The sequence below is a fragment of the Lygodium microphyllum genome, chromosome 11 (genome assembly GCF_053477565.2).
Source record: "Lygodium microphyllum isolate KBCC chromosome 11, Lygodium_microphyllum_v1.1.10, whole genome shotgun sequence".
Taxonomy (NCBI): Eukaryota; Viridiplantae; Streptophyta; class Polypodiopsida; order Schizaeales; family Lygodiaceae; genus Lygodium; species Lygodium microphyllum.
In genome coordinates, this window is record NC_141145.1 from 25,540,675 (window position 1) to 25,550,251 (window position 9,577).

Below are 9,577 nucleotides of genomic sequence, written 5' to 3' on the forward strand. Positions count from 1 at the left end.
CTGAGATTGACCGTGAAGTATGTCTGGAACATTTAAACATTCACTGTAATCTACTTATCTCTTGAAGACGCAACTCCATCTATCTTGTCTAATTTTCTTGCCAACCCCATGTGGTGACCTTCAACCCTATGCGTTGCGACATTGGTGAACCTGACATGAAGGTCACTGTAAGAGAACTCCAAGATGGGGGATTCTTCAGGAGACACTCTACAACAGTTGGTGTGCATGCTACAATAGACTCAGCACCAAAAAATCCAAATGTTACAACAACAATAACAAAGGAAAGATGAAGAGAAGATTGATTCTACAACTATCAAGGCCCTTGAAGAAGTTGGGTGAGAATTAAAACAATTTAATGGTCAAAATGTCTTTGTTTTCATTTTCTTGTATGTTGAGAAAATGCTATTCTTTGCCATATCGCAACATGCATGGAGCCATTATTTTGCCAGGCTAGCCAAGCATGGACTTCAAGAAAGAATCCACGGTCTTTTTCACCAAGATGCGGCTTGGGCTGCATTCAAAAAAGCCCTACATGAATAGTTCTTCTTAGAAGACTCTGGCCTAATGACGAAGAAAAGTTTCACAGATTGGGTTGAGAAACCCAACAAAGGTTTAGCTACAACAAATTTATACCATGAGTTTGAAAGTAAATTTGGACAACTTGATGCTGAAGACCAACAAAGTATGGAAGGTTAGAAGATTGAATTATTTCTTAAGCTTGCAAATCCTATTTTGCAAGAGAAGCTTGCTGATCGCTTAGAGGATGCTACCTCCGAAAGAATCAGGAGTCAAGACTGCATGGATAGATGTTTTTGAAGCAGTTAACATGATTGCTCAAAGAGAGCGGTGTCGAAGGGTTTTCAAAAGCAAAGTCGCAACCACAGAGGTTCTTGAGAAATTCCAAGATAGAAGATCAATCAAGAGAGAACACGATTCAATTTGAAAGCTGAAAATATCAAATGTTTGTACCAATGCAAGTGCGAGATGATCCAATGTCAGAGATTGGTCTCATCATCAACTAGTTCAAGCCTCCAGCTTCTTGAAATGCAGCATTCAAACTTGAATGTGTGCAATACTAGCTGCACTTCACTAGAGTCGATCCAGTAACGAGGGAGGCTAGACAAGTCCTCATCAAAGAAAAACTCTGAATCACATAATTTTGGCAGCCACAAGGCAATCTCAACACACAATCAATAAAGTATGCCCGAAAAAGTTAAGTAGCTGTCCTTTGCATATCCAAATTCTTCCAGAGCCCAAACCACTACTTGCTAGCCTTGTTCTTATGAAAGGAAAGAGCCTGATAAGTCATGGAGAACCTCCAAAATGTCTTCACAAGTCACTTTCCCATCACCATCCGCATCATAGACTTTAAAAATGAACTCCACTTTGTTTTTGAAGGCTTGCTTCGGCAATGAAAACTGAGAGAAGGGCCACAAAATCCTTGAAATTCAAGCCATCCAACATCCTTAGCATTCTCTATGATAACAGGTTAATAGCAAACTCTGGAACAGATAGAAACTCCTCAGCAGAGATGAAGCCTTTTCCATTGCAATCAAGCTGGCAAAACCTCTCATAGAGGGAGACAATTTCCTGCTGAGAGACTGTTGTAAGCGACCATGCACAGTGTTCTTGGACATCTTCAATGTCGTATTGTGTGAGCATAGAGGAAGCGTTCCCTTCAATTCTACCTAGATATGTACAGCTTTTATGAGCCACTAAACCACTTGAATTCCCATACAAAATTTCACACATTTGCATGCCCATGCCCACATGGGATTGAATTCGAAATATTCCTTGATTAGCAGGGGTTCGCAAGTCTAGAACTCTATAGTTTAGCCATGTGTCTTGATTCACCCTCACAAGCTGAACATCACCTTGCTCTTCATCTCTTTGAAATTCTGTTCTGCTTCGAGCAACATCTTCCAAGTTGATCGGTAGCAATACTGTAGCCTGTGATTTTCCTTTCAGGACCTTTCCATACTCTCTCTTCTTGTATCTTCATTGAAGACGTGTAGCCTTCTTTATCTGTGCCTTACTGTCACTAGAACCACCTCCCTCCCTCTCCCCTTTCTTCTGATCTTTTCTTGGCAACACAAACATGCTCCAAAATGCCCTACTTCTCCCTGCCTAAGCCTGCTTTTCTCGCTTTTTCTCCCCAGGCCGAGTTTTTCTTCTGGTGTCTTTTTTCAGCATACCACACACCGTTCTCTCCTGCTTTTTCCTTTGGTTTGATCCCTCTTCTCCTGTGCATTTCGGAGATGTCATCGGCTTCCTCCTTTCCACTATTTTTGTTGCCTCGTCTTTTTTTTATTCGAAGCTCTCCAAAGTCCCCTTTCTTTCTGCTTTTTCCCGAAATAGCCAGCTAATTTGCTCCTTTCCTTTGCATTCTGTAACACAAAAGCACGCTCCTTTAGCTCAGTCAGTTTGATTATTCGCAATGCGTGTGTTAGAAGCATAACCATTCTCCACTATTTGAATATGAAGCAGCACTGTCCGACAATTCCTCTGGCTCTTGCTTAACAACATTGAGGACTGGCATTGAAGTCTGTACTGATGGAAATCCTACTATGAGCTCATAGTCTTCATGAAGACTCTTGATTGGGATACTGCCAATGGGTGAACCAGGCATGGCTGAAGACTCCATTTTTCGACCTTCTATTTTCCATCCAGGACTTTCTCTTGAACGTATGAGACCAGTATAGTCTTGCTCAAAACTAGACTCTTTTTTCACAGTATCTAGTTCTTCAACTCCAATACTCCTAGGTGGAATAGAGATATCATCAACACCTTGGGGAAACAAAAATTCAGCAGACGATCTTCGCTTCCTCACTCACTCAACAAGGTCTTTGCAATATTTTTCAAACTGCAATATCAAATCTGGAAACATCATAAATCCTTGTAAAGCAGCCTGCAACACAGCAAGGAATTGTACATTCGCCTCTGTTTCAACCCCTTCCAGCTTCCCCTATTACAATCACTTCAATCCTTGCCAAATCTATGCTGTTCAATCCTGAATGTCTTCTAGCAGGACCAAGTTTGGACATTAGGAGCATCAAATCTCGGTTTTGTGCCAGCCATCTTGCTCCCTTTTTAAGTAGCATCTGAATGTAATTTGCAAAAAGAGGTAGTACAGCTCATGAAGACAATACCACAACCCCAAGTTTCCAAAGCCCATATAAACAATAGTGGGACTCATAAGGTCTCCATGTACCATCGGATAACTGTGATATGTGAGCTCAGACACAATCACTAACTTCAGGCATCTCTCTGTTTTCACTTCAATCAACTTCTTGAAGGGGAGTAGCAACATCCTCGGCTGTAAATTTTCCCTTTCCTTTCTCTACAATTCTCCCTTTTCCTTTTTTGTCAAGAAGAGCTTTCCTGTCCTTGTCCAATTTCAATTTCATAATGACTACTTTAGATGGGTCAATACTAACATTAACAGTTTCCCCATTTACTTTCTCCCTAGTGATACGCTCCACATGAATAACCCACTTGCATCTCTCGGAGTCCTATTCCAATTTCCCATTGTCTTGTTCTTGTCTTGGCTTGTCTCGTCTTTGTTTTTTCTGCAGTACTTTCCAATGGTATTGTTGTATGAGTAACAGCTAAAGGCACCTTAGCATCAAAATCATGCCACATTTCAGCATCCAATCCACAGCTATCAATAGGACTTTCGGCCTGATTGATTGTGCCTTCAACCTTTGGAAGATTAGAACCAGGGGAAGCACTTGAATGCATAAGGTTAAACTCTTTCCCACTATCTTCAAGATCCTGATATACAGGGACTGAACTCCAAAGACAAGAACATGATGATAGCCCCTGAATATTGGACTTGAAATATATATCAGACACATGGGAAACAAGTTCTCTTCTCTTTTTCTTAAGGGATTCCTCCTTGAAAGAATCCAAACATGCTCCAGGTCCTCCTGCATTCTTACTTGTACTCAACACATTCCGTTTCTTGCTGTTTCCTTCAGTCACATAAGACCAGATTTTATTTCCATCTTCTTAGCATCACTATGCAATCCAAGCTCATTTCTCCTGTCATCTTTTGTATCTTCAGCACAAGCAAACAACTTGAGAAGCTTAGAAAAACCATACTCATTGCAGATCTAAAGTCCATTCTCCTTCTAAATTGTTTGTAACAAATACCAGATTCACTCCCAAACAATGTCGCTTCTGTGAAATTGAACTTGAACCAACTAAAGGCAAAACGTTCAGGCAGAGCAAAGCACAACGTCTAAGTATGCACAAAATAACAAATGTCACACACACAAACTTTTTGGTGGATTCCACACCTCGGATGCGCAGCAGTACGACATCCACCCTCTCTGATCCTACGCATCCTCCGGATGGGCCAACTACCCATGATCATTGTCGTCAAGATCCACGTACAGATCAATCTCTTCATTGTATATTTCCAGTATATCAGCAAGATTATCTGTCATATCATCTGTCTCTTCTACTAGAGTTTCTTCTCATTGCTCTTCTCTTGCAAATTCTTCCAATGAATAATCCTCATCATCTCTTTGCTTGAAAATCTTGATTCTTTTTCCTGCAATGGGCACTCTAAGCACTGTCCCATCCAATTTTGTCAGCTCATATGTTGCATTATCAAAGACATGTATGTACGGCCCAAACCATCTTTTCACCATCTTCCGAAGTGCAATATGCTGATTTTCAAGGCTGCTATCAAAGACTAATACCCAGTCTCCCTCTTCATTTGCGGATACCTCCTCTCTCTCTCATTTAGGACTTTCACCCCAAACCGAATAGCGTACCTATTGCCATCTGCATCATCTTGACCCACAGCCTAACCTATGCCAATTGGACTAGTGTCAACTATCAATACAATAGGCCTTCCGCAATTATAATCCGCTTTCCTAAGAGTAGGAGCAATCTACAATAACTTCTTCAATTTCCGCATGGCTCTAGTGTGGCTCTCATCCCAAAAAAAATTCTGCCCCTTTCAAAGCAGTTGATATAAACAATCTGCTATGTGTGCAAAATGGGGTATCCAAATCATGTAAAACACACAGGCTCCAATGAATCTCCGTACCTCTGAAGTGGTAGAACAATACTCTGTAATCTTTCCTATAGCATCCACCTTTTCAAGTGAAGGTTTCCTGCCATAATACCCACATATATGTCCAACAATGATGACCTCATTTACTCCAAAAACAGATTTCTGTCCTGATAGTGTCAAGTTCACTTCTCCTAACCTGGCCAAAATCTTTTCACAAGCTACAATATGATCAGCCACAAAGTATCTGCATCCTTGCTCATTTAGACTCTCATTCTTTTCTTCTTCTGCACACCCCTTAATGGGCACATCATCCAAGAAAGGCATGGTAAGCTGAGGTATATACTCATGAAGGACCTTATGCATGGCATTTATCATATGTGCAACAGAATTAGTGGCACCTTGAGGCAAGGTACACATCCTGACAAGCCCAATAGGAGTTCTCATAGTGGTTATGTTCATGCTTTCCAAGGCTAGCTGAAACTGATCATATCCCGAATACAAGTCACCTAAAGAATAGATGGTACGTCTAGCAAATGCTTCTGCAAACTCATCCACAACTAGACCTATACCAACATTCCTGATAGTAAATATGTTTACTGGCTACATGTCTTGTATAAATCGGAGAGTACCATTATTCTTTGGAACCGTAAACCACCTATTTGAGTATGGTGTAGATGACGGCTCTAGGATTCCCATCCTGATTTTCTCATTCAACAAATCAACTAACTTTGGCAGGTGTGCCCTAGGCACTGGAATAGATCAGAGGTTCCATGGAATATGAGGAATAGTAAAGATCACTCATAGGGGCAACAATATCTGGATTCACACATCCAATCTCATGTGAGAAAAAATCAAACCCCCTTCCATGTCGCTCAAGCATATCCTGAAAGCATTGCTTCTGTGAGGGTAGCAAGAAATCACCATTTCCAATTTTTAATTCAGTAAGAGTCTCTGTTGAAAATTTATGTCCTATATGCTATGGATTTCTCAAAATTGGTTGCTTGGAAGCCCTCTCTATTTGTTGATCATTGTCAGGTGGAAGCGGTCCAGCTACTGGCTTCACCTTCTTATCCACAGTCTTGTATTTTGTGTCAACCTTGGCTTCATTATGATCCTCTGCATTACTCAAATCTTACTGTAAATCAGCAATTCTACCCTCTGGCTGAATATCCTCAGCTCTCTGCTCTATGGACTGCATAGGAATAGCCCTAAACTCTGGATACTGAAATATTTCAGCAGTAAACTCTATTGGCTGAAAGTTTTCATCCCTTTGTGTCTTTGTAGGCTGATCATAATCAGCCAGAAACTCTATTTGCTGAATTTCTTAAGCTCTCAACACTTTTTGCTGAGTCACATCAGTCTCTGACTCTATCTGTGACACAAAATCTAAAATTTCATGAAACATGTCCAGGGACTACACTAATACATTACTGAGACAACTTTGCATATTAACTTTCAGCATATTTTCCATCTCTGTCATCGTATCTGCACAAACCATACTATCATACATCCCATCTATATGCTCATCATCCTCTAAAATACCTGCATTTTTCAAATCTTTCTCCTTCCTGCATATGTACTGCCTGGTAGCTCTAGGCAACTTAGAAATCTTCTGATAACTCATTGAATTGTTTGCTGAAATTCCAACAAAATTGGAGGAGAAAGCACTGCTACCAGGAGGCGAGAACTCCAATCTCCTCTGCCATGTACCACCGTCGTCTCGCGGAACAGCGGTACCTAATGAAAACCTGAATCCCTCACAGTGGGCAAAGATGCATCTCGAAGAGTATCCCTGTTTCTAGCATGATTTACACACACAGTCATAAACTGGATTGCTCTCATACCATCTTTACTGTGAATCCGTGCATAAGAAGATCCATCATCCATTACTTTCGTCTCCATGTGTATCTCTATGATGAATGGCTATCCTAGGATTATGGGGTAAGAGCATGAATCCTGCACAAAGAAATGGGAATCTTCCTCTACATCTCCAATAGAAATCCTGACACTGGGACATATAGCATACAAATCACCTGCAATGTTGTTGGTTGGCGGCTCTCATACTCCACCCATGCTCTGCATCCGTAGGCCATCTATTACTTTCATAAACTCCACGAACTATTAGATTAATCTCTGAACCATGATCCACCAAAGCAACATAAGGCACTTGTTTCTCTCCAAATTTTACCATTTTTTTTGTAGTTGCCCTAGCCCAATGACTCTGCGAAAAATGACTATGCGGTACCAAGATAGGCTCATCAGTTTCAGCATAATGCATAGGCTGAACTCTCTTCTTTGTCTGCGGAAAAATAGAAGCATTCTCAACCATAACCTCATCCTCATCCAACTCCCCAATCGAAACTCCCTGTGTATCAATAATAGGCAATGAATGTCATTTCCTCTTCAGGACTTCTTGGAACTGATCTTGAAACTCTCTTTTCGAGATGCCCAAAACCTCAGAAATAGTAAAAGTCACCTCACTCCCAAGTATCTTATCATTAAAAATTTTCTTCATGTCCATAGATGTCTCAATATCGGACATTAATCTAAATCCTGGCTGCTTTCTCTGTCTAGGCTCCTGCCTCTTTTCTTTCTTTTGAGCATCTTTCATTTGTCATTCTGACCATGGTCTCAAAGACGGCCCTATAGTAGGTGGAGTAACAAACTCACCCCCTCTAGTATTTTCAGCTGCATTTGGATTCTCTTCATCTCTCTTACGCTTCTCCTCAACAAGTACATCTGCTCCCTAAGACTTAGCCAAGTAGGCATAAATAGTGTACCTATCAAAAGGCGAATCCAACCTGTCTCAAATCTGATGCTAGAACCTGCACTAATCAAAACAGTCAGCTGAATTTTCCCCTTGTTTTTCATCTCCATAGCATAGGTCCATAATGCTGACTGACTCTCTGATCCTTTCTCAATCTGGACTCCATATGCAGAAGCATTTCCTCTAGCTGCCACATAAGAAGTACGCGCAGCCATATCATCTACTAATTTCTTCATTCCGCCTTTCCCAAAATTGGTAGCAAGCGGAGCTCCTGTTTCAGTCAACTAGATCTTGCCATCTTGTCCCCAAAATACCAAATTCTTCCTCCTTGCATCTTGGACATATTCGCAATCCCTACAACGCTGATAGTCCATACTATCCTCGGGGGGGGGTCACTCATGAATATATGTATATATAACGTGAGTTCAAAATAAGGGGTTTTTAAAACACCATTTTTATAAAAATTTTACATACAAAAGGGTGCCATATAAAGGGGTTACTTACAGATTGAAAAGAAAAGGGTTGTTTTTAATTCAAGAAAATTTCATAGATTAGGATATTTATAAATAGGCCATGAACGCACGTTATATAGAGAATATATATATAGTGAACCCCCCGAGGTACTATCACACCAAATACATCTTTGATCTCTCCTAGGTACACTAGGAGCACTCCTAGGTGTAGTAGGAGCACTAGAAGAAATAGTAGGCACTGTTGAAGCAAACTACTCTTTCAATTTTATCCCAATTTTGCTTTTACTGACTTCAGTGTCAAATCCGTTATGCCTTTGATTATGTCATCAAAAGAGGAAAGAACCAAAGGGGCGGATGATTTTGGAGCAAAAGGAGCCGGCATCGGTCTTGGAACAGGAGGAACAGGAGGATTAAAAACAGTAGGCACTGGCATAGGCCAAGTAACTGGCTGAGGAAGAGAAGAAATGACAGGGGTAGAAGCAGAAATAGGAGCAAAAGACGGTGTCGGTGTCATAGATCCATTCTGTAGGCGGGTCTTCCATATCCGCCTCTTGGTCAAAGTCGAGACCACATCCTGGGCATCCTGCCAATTTGTTTTAAGACCCATAGGCTTGGTGCGATCCTCAAGAAGCTCTCCTAATTCTTCCTGAAGAGAAGGATCAGTAGCTTGCAAGAAAAGAACAACTTTCTCAACATCCAATGCTCTTTGTTCAATGGCATCAAGCTAACTATACCTCTCTTCAAATTCTCGTATCAATTTTGAAGCAACTAGACCTTTGTTTGGCATGTAGACCCACTCTCAGAATGACCGCCGTGTAGCCATCCCAAAGTCCTCAAGGAAATACTCTTCTTTTAGGGCCTTCTTAAAATCTTGCCAATGCGAATTTTGAAGGAAAAGATTAGTCACCTTTACCCTCAAGGTGGGTGTGACAAGGCGAAGAAAATATTTACTCATAAGTCTTGTCGGTACTCCAAAAAATCCCATCTTAATCTCATACGTCTTCAAATAAGCTGATACATTACAGCCATCAAATAGCTTCTTTTCATTTTCAACTACCTCAATTGCCTTAGTTGCGTTGATTGCATTCTCTTGCTCGGAATATAGTTGCCTTTGCTAAGACAACTGTTGGTGATGTAACTGCTACTGCTGCTGCATATACAATTGTGTCTGCTGATTTTGAAGCTGCATATACATAGACTTATTTTGCAAAATCTGCTTTAAATCATCTGTAGACGTACTTGAAGCAGAAATCGATAATGAAGCTGAAGTAGAGGACAAACCAGGAATCATAGAAGAGGCTGAAATCA

The 9,577-nt window shown here is 40.8% G+C and overlaps 1 pseudogene; it reads right to left on the reverse strand.

Moving 5' to 3' along the window:
* Nucleotides 1-1,190: 1,190 nt before the first annotated feature.
* LOC148028642 (uncharacterized) lies at nucleotides 1,191-1,671 on the reverse strand (annotated as a pseudogene).
* Between the last annotated feature and the right edge of the window lie 7,906 nt (nucleotides 1,672-9,577).